Source organism: Grammomys surdaster, unplaced genomic scaffold (genome assembly GCF_004785775.1).
Source record: "Grammomys surdaster isolate TR1022 unplaced genomic scaffold, NIH_TR_1.0 126124, whole genome shotgun sequence".
NCBI lineage: Eukaryota > Metazoa > Chordata > Mammalia > Rodentia > Muridae > Grammomys > Grammomys surdaster.
Window position 1 is genome coordinate 2,078,700 of NW_021620932.1, and position 15,477 is coordinate 2,094,176.

Sequence of the window (15,477 nt, forward strand, 5' to 3'; positions counted from 1 at the left end):
TCTATCTATCTATCTATCTATCTATCTATCTATCTATCTATCTATCTTTCCTTCTATCCTGGTTGTTCTCAACTGTCTTCTAAAGCATTAACTTTATTTATCTTGAGGTTCTGAACACATTTTTCACTTTTGAAGTGTTAAATTATAACCCCAAATTGTTTACATGTGGCTCCAAGAACCATCTCTCTTTAAAATGCTAGGATCCATGGAGGAAATATGTCCCTAGTACCTGTGGGAGGTTGAGAATCTTCGTTCCCCAAGTGCCATGCTTCAAGTTGCACCACTGCCTTCTGTCATAGAATAGAGGATTGTTTCCTTTTTAGATAAGCATTAGTTACAAAAAAAAAATGGAAAATTCCCATGGGCTAGTCATGTGTACAAGCTCTTCTTCACATCTCTCAATGTCTTTACACACTCTACCCTTGTACTTTAGCATAGTTGAGTTCCACTCACACTGGGTCCTCTCCCTACTGCAATAATTTTATTGGCTAAAATATGCTCTTGCTGCTTCAAATCTGGCTTCAGGAAGGTTAAGATTAGTTAATAAGCTATCAAGACTATGAGCAAGAACAAGAGAACCTACAGTTCTCAGAACTCAAGATTCTACTACAGCAGTTAACCAGTGAGTCAGGTACCTGCAGCACAATGATCAGATTCTATCCTGAACAGTATCCCCAAGGTAAGCTGCCTTTGTTACAGCACACATATCATTTTAATTCATTTTCATTTGTGTGTATACATGTGTGGCAGTAAGAACATTCCCATGTGTGTCTAGATGCCCACAGAGGACAGAAGGTCTGCCCTGGAACTGGAGTTACACGTGAGTCATTTGACACGGGTGCTGGGAACTGAACTCAAGTCCTCTGGAGAAGGAAGTGCTCTGAACTGCTGAGCCAGGTCTCCAGCCCATACTGATTTTTCTCAACCAACCACTTGATTTGGGTTTTTGTTGTTGCTGATTAAGCATTAGAAATTTTTAGACATCATTCTAACTTCTGATTATTTTCACTACTTTTTCCTGTAATTCACTTTATTTAGAAAACACATGAGATGAAATAAAAATGGAAACACCTACACATTTGTCTGCATATTTGTTATGCATTGCTGAATATTTCCATGTGAAGAGGTAAGACTGACAACCTATGGGATGGTGCAGTGTGGAGAAATGGAAGTCATACGGGGATTGGCTGTTCTTATGAAATGAAGCCTTAGAGAAGCTATTGAAAGCGTTTCTCTTCCCCTCTGCCCTAGTTCCCTTTATATTACTGCGATAAAACATTGACTATAAGTGTCCAAGGGAAGGAAAGGGTGTACTTCACCTCTGAGGTTGTACAGTCCATCATTGGTAAAGTTTAGGGAGGTGACTCAAGAAGGATTCTGAAGCAGAGATCTTGAGAAACACTGATGCTTTGCTCTCTGGCTTGCTCAGGCTTGTGCTTGGCCCTATTTTTAACAGGAACTAGGAATGTCTGCCCATAGTCTGTGCTGCCCAAAGTAAGCTGGGCATCCAACATCAATTAATAATCAAGACAATTCCCCACAGACATATCCACAAGTCAATCCTATCTGGGCAATACATAAGTTAAGACTCCTTCTCAGGTGATTCGAGGCTATCTCAAACATGACAGTTGAAACTAACTAGGGCACTCTGGCAATATGAGGAAAATCAAAATGCTCTCTCTTTGTGTGTGAATGTGTATATATGTGAGTCTGTCTTTACAAGCTCATCCTTTACGCTTGTGGTGGCCAGAGGTCGTCTGTTTAATTACATTCCCCTCGGCTGCACTTTTGAGACAGCAGCTCTCATTGCATCTGGAGCTCACTGGCTGGCTAGATTAGCTGACCTGGACATTGCAGCTCCATCTACCCAGCAACTGGCATTGCAGATATGTACTGCTTTACCCAGCTTTATGTAGGTTCTGGAGATCAAACTCAATCTTCCTGTTTGGAAGAGTACTCTAGCACTCACTCACTCAGTTACTTCCCCAGTCCCAGGTTAGTTTGCAAAGATGAGAATATATAGAATGAAACAAGAAAAGCTTTAAAGAAGTAACAGAACATATAGTGAACCAATAGACACATTAGATAATAGTGCGACGACAGGAGGTGACTATATAGCACCGTGTAAAGTGATCTTGTGAACATTGTGCTCTTCCATCTTCTGAGTAGCCCTGTGTTTAACAAGAGACATAGAGCTTGACTTGTTAGCCAGGGACTGACATGTCTCATGTAGCTGGGTAGAAAAGGCAAGAGTTCACTTCACATCATTTAGCAGCAATCTCTGAAGTCAGAGTGTCAAAGGAAAGAGTGCTAGGCACAGCTAAAATTGTGAACCCTCAAGATCCTAATGGGTTGTAGTGGAAGTCCAGCCTTTTTGTCTAAGGGTCTCGGGACTCATACTTCACTGTCTTCCCACCAGCCCCAAGCTAAACCTCGGTTTCTTAAAAGTTGCTACCCTATGGAAAAATTGTGGTGCTTATCACACAAATTCCAACAAAAGAATTATTTTGTGAAATGGGTTGTATTTTAAAAGGTATTGACAAGATTGATGTAAGCAAAGCAGTCTTGGCTTTCCTCGAATTGTCACTACAGACAGAAAGATAAAACTTCATTTGCAGTGGGAGATGAAAATCCATTCTGTTCATCCAGAGAAGAAAGATGTAAATTACCATCTTGGGCATTTAGAGAAAGCGAGGCAATAGCTGTTACTCTAAGAGATATGAATTTGTGCCCTACCTGCCTGGATGTGACACTATGATCTGGAAACAAGAACACATGAAAATATTACCGATTCTTAATGTCAAAGAGGTCCAGAAGGCAGGAAGTGAGAATTGAGAATGTAGGACATTTGGGGCCTTTAGGGAGAGGGTAAATTGCTTTTGATGCAGCCTGTTTCTACCCTAGGGAAATTCTACCACATATTTGATTTTTAGCTGCAATGTGTTACTACATATTTATGCCCCTGAACATGTATTTATTATGGTTTTATGCAGCCCATTTTCATGACGTGAATTGTTTTTCTCTCTTAAGGGATATCTATGCTTTTTCCCCAGATCATGTCAAATGAGAAGAACATGGAAAACAACTTTATCTGAAGCAGAGGAAATCCTGCTTTGCAAATCAAACACAAATAATTAAACATGACTGAGGGGGGGAAATGAAGAAATTTGTATCTGTGGCTTGTGATTAATTTTTGTTACAATTGGTTCTTTTTTCATCTCTTCTCTGAACTCTTTTACAAATGTCTTTCTTTTTGTTCTGAAATAAATCCACACTTAAAAGTACTATACGTTATACATATACATGAATGCAAATTTGATCACTGTAGGGATATTTTGATATAAGATTAGTAAAGTTTACATTACAGTTTCTTCTGCTATCTCTCAAGAATTGAAATGACCAGCACCCTGCTCATCACTTATGCTTGCACTTTATTGAGGCAAACCTAAAATGAGAGTGGGTTTCTCTGAACAATCTCATAGGAGGGATAACTACAGTACATCAGGGAGTCCTTGCATCTTGTCCAAAGCCCACTGTTTTCTCAGATGGGCAATGAGATCCCACCCATAAATCCAATAGTGATACTACAATAATGATAACGGAAGTAGGAATTATGGCTGTGTTGTCTTATCCAGGCAGACTCTTTCATGTTAATAACTTCCTTGTCCAACAATCTCCATTAGCAATTCAGAATTTGTTGCCTAGCTCCTATTCCTTAATTGAAAGTGGGCAAAATCATGTTTGGGTCGACCATTATGAAGTCAAACATTTCAGGTACTTGTACTTACACAGCTCAGAGTAAGCATGGATTGCAACAGGAAGTCCCCAGACATTTGCTTCCATAGGCAGCAAGAAAAAGGCTTGCTTCTTTCATAATAATGTGGAAAATGATTGGCTTGGGTACCCTAATCTTTGTCTACTGGCTATGATCCTAAAGAACAAAGAGAAGGGTCTTCTAGTACTTGAACACAGTAACGATATAAGGACAGAGAACATCGAATTAGAGAAAATTAGAGAAACTCACACCAGACGTTTAGAGGCTGAAGGTTCAGTATGGAGAATTATGATAGCTTCAGGCTATAGAAGGCTCGGTCCATGCAATGCTGGACTCCAATGCTGGCACTAGCTCTTGCTTGTGTAGGAGCTCCAAGCAATGTTTGTTTCCTTTAGCAACAGGAAAGCCATGTTCTCTTGGTGCTTTTGTTATGGTGTGTATCATTTCTTTCTTTTTATAGTGAACACCTCTGTGGTCCACCTTTTCTAAGGAAAAGGAGTGAGTGAATCTGGTATTTTCTCATAAGGTGGATTTCTCTCAGAACATCCCTGGTTTCTTCCATGTGGAGAGCTGCTAGGTTAGATCTTCACCAGTAATTTGGGGGTCTTCTTTTACTCCAGGAAGATTCCGCTTTTATTCCTGTTCTTCATTTGTGTCTGTTTTATTTTCTATAATAAAGGGTCTGGCTGAGCATCTCACACTGGTGGCTTTTTGATTAGACTCATTGCTATCAGAGTTAGTATAACTAGAGATCATAGGCTCTTTAAGTGATAACAGTCCTGGGTTATGGCACTTGAATGACATTCAGGTGTAAAGTAAGTAACATGTCCAAACCTAAGAGGAAAAACTGAAGCAGGGCTGGATTTTGGACACTGCCTTTTTTCTGAGTCCTGTGAACCCCAGTTACCTTAGATGGTATCAAGAAAAGGAGATCCCCAAACTCTATATAATAGGATGTTTTAGTGCTGATCACTGCTCTGATTATTTGTGCAGCTTCTGGTGAAGAGCAGTTTCCACCTGCTTCCTCTACCATGATGCCAGTTCCCTTATTTTTTCCATTTCCCCATCCCTGACAGCTTACACCTTCAATCCATACGTAAGAACAGCCACTGTCTAATGAATCTAAAAGTAAACCTGGTGACAACGTGAAAATTCTCCACAGAGACAAGTGTAATAAAAGTAAAACGGTTCTTATGGCAAGATCCATAGAGCATTTTCCTAATCCCAGCACCTCATACACTCTGTGGTGTTTTACAATCTGATTTCATTTATAGCGTGCCTAGAGAGTATGTTAGACCATTCACATTTTTTTTCAATAAAGAGAAATCTACAGTATCTTACTTTTTCCTGAGATAGTGTTTATACAGGGTGGAATTTAGAGAGCATATTATAGAGGAAGTGTTAGCAACTAATGCAGGCTGGAAGTGTGTAGTCACTGTAGTCACAGATATGTAGTCTTTCTCCACTGAATAACTTCCCTCCCATGCATATGTAAGTAACTAATTAAACTCATTGGGCCACACACAAAAAGAAGACATGAAGTTAGGAGGGGGATTCATTGAAAAGGAGGGCTCTGGTGCTGAGAGATGGAGGTGTCCAAGAGGAAAATGACTAAAATTCACTATGTAAACATTGGAATATAGAAGAATAAACAGTCAGAACAGTGATAAAGGTGCATACATGGCTCTGTCAGCCAGATCAAAATGTAGAACACAATCAGCACACTGGAAAGCATCCTGGAGTTCTTTCCTAGTTCTTGCTAAGCTCCTCAAGGGAACCAAGATGTTACCATCATCTTGTGCTAATTCGTCCCATTCTTCTTTCTGTATGTGGGGGTGGCATATGTACGTGTGTATGTGTATTGAACTTAGCCAAGCACAGCACATATGCCTGTGCACATGCCCAGAAGAATGCATGGAGAAGTCAGAGGAAAGTGTTAGGTATCTTTCCTATCACTCTTCAACTTTTTATTTTTATTTTTTTCAGAGAGACAGGTCACTCACTGACCTGGAACTTCACTTTTTTGGGCTTGGCTCCCTGCCAGTGAGCTCCTGAGGTCTGCCCATTTCCACTCTTCAAGGTTCTGGTTACAGACACAGACAGCCTAGGTTTCGTGTGGTGTTGAGAATTTGAACTCAGATCCTCTTGTTTTACAAGTGCTTCTAAACTGATCCCCTCAGGGTGACTGAGTAACAAAGAGAGGGGAAAAAAAGGAGGGGTGGAGGAAAGGAAATAGCCCTGAAACACCCACTCACTCTCTTTGCAATGGGTGATACTGTCAACTTGATGGGGCCTAGCATCACCCCGGATAATAAAGCCAGACTCTTTATTAGCGTCACCGGATATTAGCATCTGGTCTCACTTATGAGTATTATCTTTATGAGGTTAACTGAAGTGGGAAGTCCTGCCCAATGTGGGTGGCATTACTGTGGATTCAGTGTGACCAGACACCTTAAATTCCCATTGTCATGTCTTCCCCCACAATGATGGACTATAATCTGGAAGTGTGAGGCAAAAAAGCTATTTTCCCCTTAATTTGCTTTTGTCAGGGTATTTTTTTTTTTTATAGTAATAGAAAAGTAAATAGTCCACTCTCTGGCTGGGCCCTGCTTACTAAGATTCCACAGTCTCTTAGCAACTCAGCACATTACGAATCATTAATAGATGAATCTATTGATGGACTCAGAGTTCCCATGATAAAATTACTTCTCAAAATCAGTTAAAATGCAAGATGTGTAATTTTTACTGACTGAAGTATAATTTTATGTTGGCATTGAAAACTATTCTTGTATATAAGAAAAAATTGTAAAATCCATGTTAATAATGTAAACTAAATTCTATCCACTTACAGTGGCAATAAGCTACAAGTAAAAATCATGGGAAATTAAAACAGTCTGAAAGGATCAGAAAGACATGTACATTGCAATGTCTTTAATTATATTATTTTTCTCTTTCAGAAAGGGTAACTGTACCTTTGTTCTATTGAGCTCTGTAGAGTGTGAACTAGCCTTGCCCTGTATACTCACAATATAATGAAGAGAGAATTAAAATGAGAGTAACATTTTCTATAGTAGTCAGGGTTCCTCATAAGTACAGAACACACACTGTAAGAGGGTCTTTAGTTGATGGCATACAGTATGCTCAGAGGTTGGAGAGTCCCCCAATGGCTATCTGCAAAGTAGAAAGCCAGGGAAGCCAGTAACTCCTTGATCCAAGGGGCTGGAACCCTGAGAATATGGAAGTAAGTTATATAGAACTAGTCCAAGGTTGGCTATCTGAAAGCTCCCAGGAGAGTCACTGGTGAAAATCTATGTTCAAAAGCTAGTGAATCCGGGACCTGATGTCTGTCAATAGCAGTCACAGCAAACATTCACCTATTCATGAAGAGTCCAGCATTGGCACATGTGTGAGCATGTATTTTTTTTCACATTTTGTACCACTCAGAACCCTGAAAATTGAATGGTACCACCCATATTTAGGGTCATCTTCCCCACTCAGCTCGCTGACTCATGTGTCAATCATCCCAGGAAGCAGTCTCAGGAGCATAACCAGAAGCACGCCTCAAAAATTCCTTGGTTGTCTTTAAATCTGCTCAAGCTGAAAAGTCAAGGTTATCCATCACAATACCTCTAATATAATCTCATCCATGTATTTGGAGAAGTCCTTGGGTGATCTCTAGGAAGTAGAATGGATCAAGCATATTCTGAACCTCCATTTAGTGGCCATCATTACCTGGGTCTTGCCAGTGTCACTTGTTGTGATGCTCATTGGCTTTTGTGTCCCTGGATACCACAGAGCTTCACCAGGGCTGATGACGAGGGTAAATCATCATTGTTAATCAGTTTCTCTCTAAACCATTTGTGCAGTGAAATTTCACTGGTTCTCTCACAACCATATATAATTTGATTAAAATTCAGCAAGCTTCTCGGTTCAAGAATTTGTTTCAAAAAATGATTTGACTGAAATGAATAATCTATAGTTTCTGTAATTTTGAGTTCATTTCCAGCGAGTAAGCCATGAGAGTAAATTGACTGAAAACGAATGAAAAATAACACCCCCCAAAATAGACATTTTGTAATCCTGGAGAAAAGAAGAAAGTGATTAAGATGAATAAAATATGACAAAAATTTATTATGCATGAACATTTGATAATAAGTCCCTCCACAAATAAAATCTGTATTCTCCACAAATAAACACATGAACAGATACCCTGTGAATATGGAGCATTCTTTGACCCTGTCTTCAGTTAGACTATTTCAGGAATGTTTTGCTCTTTGATCCTTGTGGTCTGCAGTGGATCCAATGGGAAAGCAGCTTCTCTTCTCCATACTGAAAGCATCTGTTGAATCTCAAAGCAGTCTTTCTAGTCTCTCGAATACCAAATTGTGAGGGACCATGCTTCACTTAGTGTCCATCCTTACATCCTTTGTCTATTGTGGGAAACAGTTCTTGCCAGATGAACAGCAATTCCGATGGTGTTCCAGGGGTCATTTAGCTCCCTCTGTGCTCTGTTTTGGAATGCCCAGACATATACACATACAGGAAAGGAAAACACAATAACAAAAGCAAAAATCCTCATTCGTAGGCCAAACCCTCAGCTCCTCATGCTTATCCAGGCATAACTAATAAAGATAGATGCTACAAAATCCCTTTGTTTTCTCTACTTGGTCTATAAAAGCAGGCTATAAAATAAACCAACTGGCTCCCATTTAGATAAGAGTTATCCATGAATAATGCCAACTTCCTACCAAGCCTTTATTAAGGTCTTCAAATACAGGTCGTGATCTTTTTAATCATTCTTGCATTTTGCTCACTTTATCGGCTGTATATACTGAAGTGCCCACTCTTTCACACCCTGTAGGATTTGTGTTGACCATGTTGTTTCTTTGCTGATGCATGCTCTACAGCTACATTTGGCTTGAGGCTGTCCCTACACCTTGAGTTCACTTTTAATCAATGACTATCACCTAAATTAATATACAAACAAATAGAAAAATCTTACATAGAAATAGAGCAAACAGAAGCTGGGATTACTGCTCAGTGGGTGAAGAAATTGGCATGCAAGTATGGACTAGGGATCTTGTACAAAGCTCAGGGCAGAGGAGAGCTTCTATATCTCAGTGCTGGACAGGTAGAATCAGGAGGATCCTGGGGCCAATATAGCCAAACTCGTGATCCTTAGGTTCAGTGAGAGACTCTGTCTCAAAAATAAAGGTTGATAGTCACCGAGGAAGAAAAGGTACCTGATGTCAATCTCTGGCTTTCTCTGTCTCTGTCTGTCTCTCTGTCTCTCTCTCTTTCTCATGCGAGTGTGTGTGTGTGTGTGTGTGCACGCACACACACACACACACACACACACAAATGTAACATAAGTTTCATCCAGTCATAGGCATGGATGTTGAAGGAGTGAATTAAAGAGTAGTGATAGCAAAAGAGAAGAAGATAGCATTGGTTAGATTAAATAGTACAGCATGTTGGGATAAAAGATGGAACATTCAGTCATTGCTGGTGAATGAATGAAGGATCAATGAGCAAAAAGACTCTGAGGAAAACGGTATCCTCAGTGTTGGACATGCTCAATATTTAAAGCTATGCTTATCAAATACAATAAACTTAGAGCAAATCTTAACCTTTCATGCATACAGTCCTATGAAGATTTAACCACTACCAAAATTGTCCTATTACACCAAGTGTGTCACTTTCCAGTGAACAATTTCTCAACCTGCCTCCATAGACTCTGGGAGAAATTAATCAGCTGTAATTTTTATAGATTTTGAATTTTTAGACTTTTATGAAACAGAACCACAGAATGCAGTATTAAGCTTTGGCTTTAGAATATGACATCACCTGGATTCTTAGTAGGGTGCTTTGAAACTCCTGGGAGTTTTTCTTCTTTTTGTGCTTTGTTAATTTTATCAATGCATCATAGTCCATTCTCTAAGCACATCAAAAAATTGTTAGCAGTCAGTGGACATTGATATTTTACGATTTGGGAGGCTATTAGTAAACCTAATAAGTGTTTGCAAATCAGTATTATGAAAACTCAGGTAATTTTCATTTTTCTTGGATAAATATCTCTTACTGGGATTCTTTTTTTTTCTATTGTTTTTTTTAGAGACAGGGTCACACTGGGCGGCCCAGTTTGCAATTGACTCTGTTATGTCACCTAACTTGTCCTTTATTTTGCACAACCTTGGTGCCTTGACTCCGTTTCTGAAGTGTTGGAGTCAGAGAACTGGCTCTGCAGTGGAAAGCTTGAGTCTTAAGTATGTGTCCAATTTGATAAGAAATTGTCAAGTAGCTCTCTAAAGTGTTAGCATCACCATTGTAAAGCTAACGTAGTCCATTTAACAAGGTTTATAGTGACATTTCTTGGTGATTTCCTTTGAATATCATTAATGATTAATTTCATTAGCATCTCTTTGAGGGTTTATTTTACAGCCATACATCTTTTTTGTTTGTTTGTTTCTTTGTGACAAATTTATCACTTTGTCCATTTGTTTTTATTGAGTTGTTTATTTTCTTGTGATTGAGTTTATATATTTTCAGATACATTTAGTATACAAGTCCTCAGCTAAATATGTGTTTTACAATTATTTATCCCAGCTGGTAGCTGTTCTTTTTCTTAATATTTAATCTCCTCAAGAGTTAAAGTTCTAAATTGTAGATGGAATCTACTCTACCAATTGTTATCTTGTTGATTAGGATTTTCATATTCTATTTAAAGTATATTTTAAGTGTCTACTCTTTCTTAGTAGTCAAAGAATTCTTTCTTTCTAGAAATCCTATACTCAAGGATTTATAATTATGCCTACTGCAAATATATATGTGTATATATATATATATGTATATATATATACACATGTGTGTGTGTCTCTGTGTGTGTGTCTGTGTGATGAGCTATGCATTGAATTCCATTGTTGGATAATCGTATGTGTGCATGTGCACACATGTGAATACACAGGTAATATGTATGCGTGTGGAGATTAAGAGTTAATTTGATGTGCTTCTCATAAGTTGTCAATTGTTTATGGATGTATGTGTGTATGTGTGTTTATCTATATGCACAGGCATGCATGTATGCACAGGTATGCACATGTGTCCATATATGTGGATGTTCATGTATATAGTGCTCAAATGAGAACCTCAGATATTGTTTCTTACATACATTTTATTATGTGTTCGAGGCACCATTTCTTATTGGCTTGGAATTTCACCAAGTAGGTTTGGTTAACTGGCCACAGAGATCCAGGAATCAACTTTTCTCTGACTCTCCTTTTGTTGTTACTGGTATTAAAGGTGTCCATATCCACACCCAGGCTTACATGGGTCCTGGTGTTTCGAATTCAGGTCTTCGTGCTTGCAAACAATGCGGTTTATTGACTGATTTGTCTTTCTAGTTCCTTGATTAATTTTTGCAAATGGATATCTAATTGTTCTATAGTCATTTATTGAAAAGATTCACTTCTATCTATTGAATTGTTTTTAGAGCCTTGCCAAGAATTAGTTGATTTGCTGGATTTGTAATTTTTCTCATATCTTTCTCATGTATTAAAGACTTTTTGGAGCCTGGGATCTTTTTTATGTTGATTATTTTGGTTCTAATTCTGTACATAGAAGATATTCTATGAATGCTGGAGGAAGCAGAGTGCTTTTTAGAATATCAGGAATTGAGATAGATTCTTCCCTTTTTTCATGGTATTAGGTCGGTTACATGTATATTCTACAATCAAGTGTTCAAAGAGTTAGTATCACAAAAATCCCATTCAGCTTTGGAAGGATTAAATGAATACAAGAAAGGAGATAGCATGTGGTAGCATGATACCAATCATGTACTAGGTACTTCATGTATTTGATATTTAGTTATTATTTATTATTGTTGCTTATTAAATATTTAAATTCTTTATTTTTGAGAAGGATAAAGATGGAAACATATATATTAAATTATTTAGACTCAGTTGACTTAGGATTCTTTCAAAAGAATATTAAGATTTTTTATTCACATATGAAATAGCAGTTGCTTTTAAGTAACTAATTTGAATCAACCAACTTGAACAGGATGTATTGAAAAAGCAAAAGGTCCAATAGATGATGAAGTAGACATTCTATTCTGGGTTGCACTTGTAATCACTGGACTAAAGAGTGACAACATTTTTCATGGTTTTATACAAAAATAAGAGCTTATTTTTTTCAAATATGTTAGCAACATCACATGGATGTGTTGAAAATTATGGTCCTGACTGGAAGGTTTCTCCATATTCCTACAAGAATGTTCTGACTTACTACTGTCTTTGATAGCCACTGACAACTTTCTAGAGTTTCTGTTCTATCCTTTTTATTAAAATACAACTGTTAGACCTGATCTAAGCAGGTTTTTATTTGATAATAGGATGTGAAACAATAATAATTTGGCTAATTTTTTAAGACATTTACTTGTTTCCTATGTCATCTCCAGTTAGGACATTTAGCACTGAGTAATGGTACAACTCATGGCACAAATGACAACATACTGTGCCGGTTGTTTTGGGATGTTGTTACTATGATTTCTTAGCTACCCATTACCATTTTATGTTTTTATTCTGTTAAAAAGTTTTTTAAAAGAAGCTGATAAAAAGTTTTTCTTTCATAAACTTGTAATGAAATTTTAAGCAGCTATACAAAATCTATTAGAAGACCTCATGAAGGTGAAATTTTTAATTAGGACATATCTAAAAACCTCCAGCTTTTCCTAACAAGGCATGTGGACATGTTGAAATAACTTGAACTTTGGCTGAATGAGTTGCCACCAAGATTCAGAGTTTCTGGTGAAGACTCAGGAAGTGTGTCAGAAACTTTGTGTGGCTGTGGCAAAACATCTAAAAAAAATGAACCAAAAAGAGAAAAGACTGATTTTTGGCTTGTGATTTTAGAGGTATCAGCTTGTGATCACTTGACTTCAAAATTTCTGGGTTATAATGAGGTCCTTATATAGTGGGGAGCATGTGGGTGAACAAAATTATTCACCTAATGATACAAGACAGGGAGAGGGATAGAGGGAGAGGAAGATTGACAGGGAGAGGGGGAGAGAGGAAGGAAGAAGAGGAGAAAGAGGAAGAAGAGGAGGAGGAGGAAAAGGAGGAGGAAGAAGAGGAAGAAGAAGAAGAAGAAGAAGAAGAAGAAGAAGAAGAAGAAGAAGAAGAAGAAGAAGAAGAAGAGGAAGAAGAGGAAGAAGAGGAAGAAGAAGAAGAAGAGGAAGAAGAAGAAGAAGGAGGAGGAGGAGGAGGAGGAGGAGAAGAAGAAGAAGAAGAAGAAACCGAGAAAAGGACAACATTCTTGTACTTTTTAGAAAAGATTTTTAAAATGTATGTTTCTCTCTCTCTCTCTCTCTCTCTCTCTCTCTCTCTCTCTCTCTCTCTCTCTCTGTGTGTGTGTGTGTGTGTGTGTGCGCGCGCGCACGCGCGCGCGCGCGTGCACTCTATGCTCTTGGAGAGCATTGGAATCCCTTTATCTGGAATGACATGTGGTTGAGGCATGCAATGTTGATGCTAGAAACTGAATTAAATTCCTATGAAAGAGCAGTAAGCACTCTTATTCAATGAGCCATCTCTGTAGCCTCCAATATACTCTTCAAGGGCCACAGAAATCTATTCCTTATAAGTAGACACTGCCTGTGGAACATTTTAGACCTTAACAAGCACAGCAGCAACAGCAGTTGTATAGCCATACTATGGGAATAGTGGTATCTTTCAGTGGTAGGAAAAATGAAACTAATGTTTGTAGTTCTCTTGTGGTAGAATTAGATTGGACTTTAATTGTATTTGACATCAGATGGTCTGCCCTGAAAATATACATGCAAGTCACAATATACAGACTGAGCAGGTTAGACTTAGGACTTTATATGTAAATACATATATGAATATAATAACAATTAATTTAAAAAAAGTTTTAAATGAGAGTAAGGAGGAGTATATATATGGGATGGTTTGAAGGAATAAAAAATTAATAAGAAATGAAAATATAATCTCAAAAACACAAAAATACCTTTGATTCATATTTTATCTTTCTATCTTAAAGGTTATAAGTTATACCTCAGAACCTTTAAAGACAGATGTGTATACAGAAGAAAATGTTTATTTGTCTGATGACAACAAATTTTGCATAGCTTTCATAGCATCCTGGAAATTCAGTCAGGTTAGAATGAACTCTGATAGTTTAATTGTGATTGTCATATTTACTAGCACCCCAAAAGAGCACCAAGGATTTACAAGTTTAGGAATTGTTTCTCTGACCCAGTCATTACCAGTGAGTGTCTTTCTAGGATGCTTAGAAAGGGCTATCTTCACAGGCATGATACCACACCAGGTCCTCCATTTAGAAGAGGGTTGGATTTGGCTCTTGACATTGGTTATTAACAGCAATGTGGAGGAGAAATTCTTTCAGTTTGAATGTCTCAGAGAGTCAATGCAAATCCCAAAACAATCTTGGAAGATGAAGATGTTAGGAACTTCTGGGGTTGGTATTTCAATCTTTTTCTTTTTAAAGATGTTTTTGTTCCGTGTGTGTGTGTGTGTGTGTATTTATGTGTGTGTGTATATACATATATATGTACTTTTCCTACATATGTGAACTATAGGTATGCTTGCCACCCACAGAATCTAAAAGAGAGTGTTGGATCCCTTGAAACTGGCATTCAAGACTGAGCTGGATGCTAGGAACAAAAGCTGGGTTCCCTGTAAGAGCAGAAAGTGCTCTTAACCACTGAACCATCTCCCTAGCTTCCAGCTATCTCTATTCTTGATTCAGATGTTACCCCTGAGAGATATAGAGGAATTTTAATCCAGCAACATGGCTACTCTGATCACATCCAAAGACCTCTGAGGTTTGTGAGATTCAGATGGAAAGCAGATATGTCACACACTTTTAATTCCCAAAAATGACATCTAATTCAGAGGCAGACAAAATGACAAATCAGAGAAAGATTTGATGAAATAAGCCAGAGATAGGACATGCTCAACTCTCATGAGAACAGGACAGGAAAGAGAAGCTATTTAAGACTAGCAGCAGGAGAGTTAGTCAGACAGTTGAGAGTCAGTGCAGTAAGTGCAGTGCAATGGAGTTGAGTTTGTTCCTGAGTTCATGATGGTCAGTGCAGGTCATGAGAGGCAGTTGAAGCCAGAGAATAAGATGTCAAAAGGTCAGAACATATTTCCAGAGTTAGTCTGAGGCCAAATAGAGTAATTCAATGTGAAGCTGATAGAAGCCTGATTGAATCAGTCATCTTAGAGAACAATTTGAGCCAGAAAAGCTGACTTGAACTACCCAACCAGAGTTCAGAAAGTATTAGCAATTGTGAGCTTACTCACCAATAGGCCTCTGTGATAACAATTACATCAGGCAAATAAAAGTTGGTTTTACAGAGAAAGGGTGTGGTCATAGTTAATCTTGTCAATTGGAGAGAATTTAGAATCACCATAGCAACAAATATCTGGGCAAAAATATCTTAGTTGGTGTTTCTTTTTCTATGACAAAGCAAGGTGCCTCATCAAAGAAAGCTTTAAATCATGCTTACTGTTTCAGAGGGTTAGAGTTCATGACAGCAGAGCAAAGAGATGGTAACAGAAGCAACGGAGGGCTCACATCTTCATCTACAAGTAAGATGTAGAGAGAAAACAGGAAGCCACACTCACTTTCTGAAATCTCAAAGTACACCTCCAGTGACATAG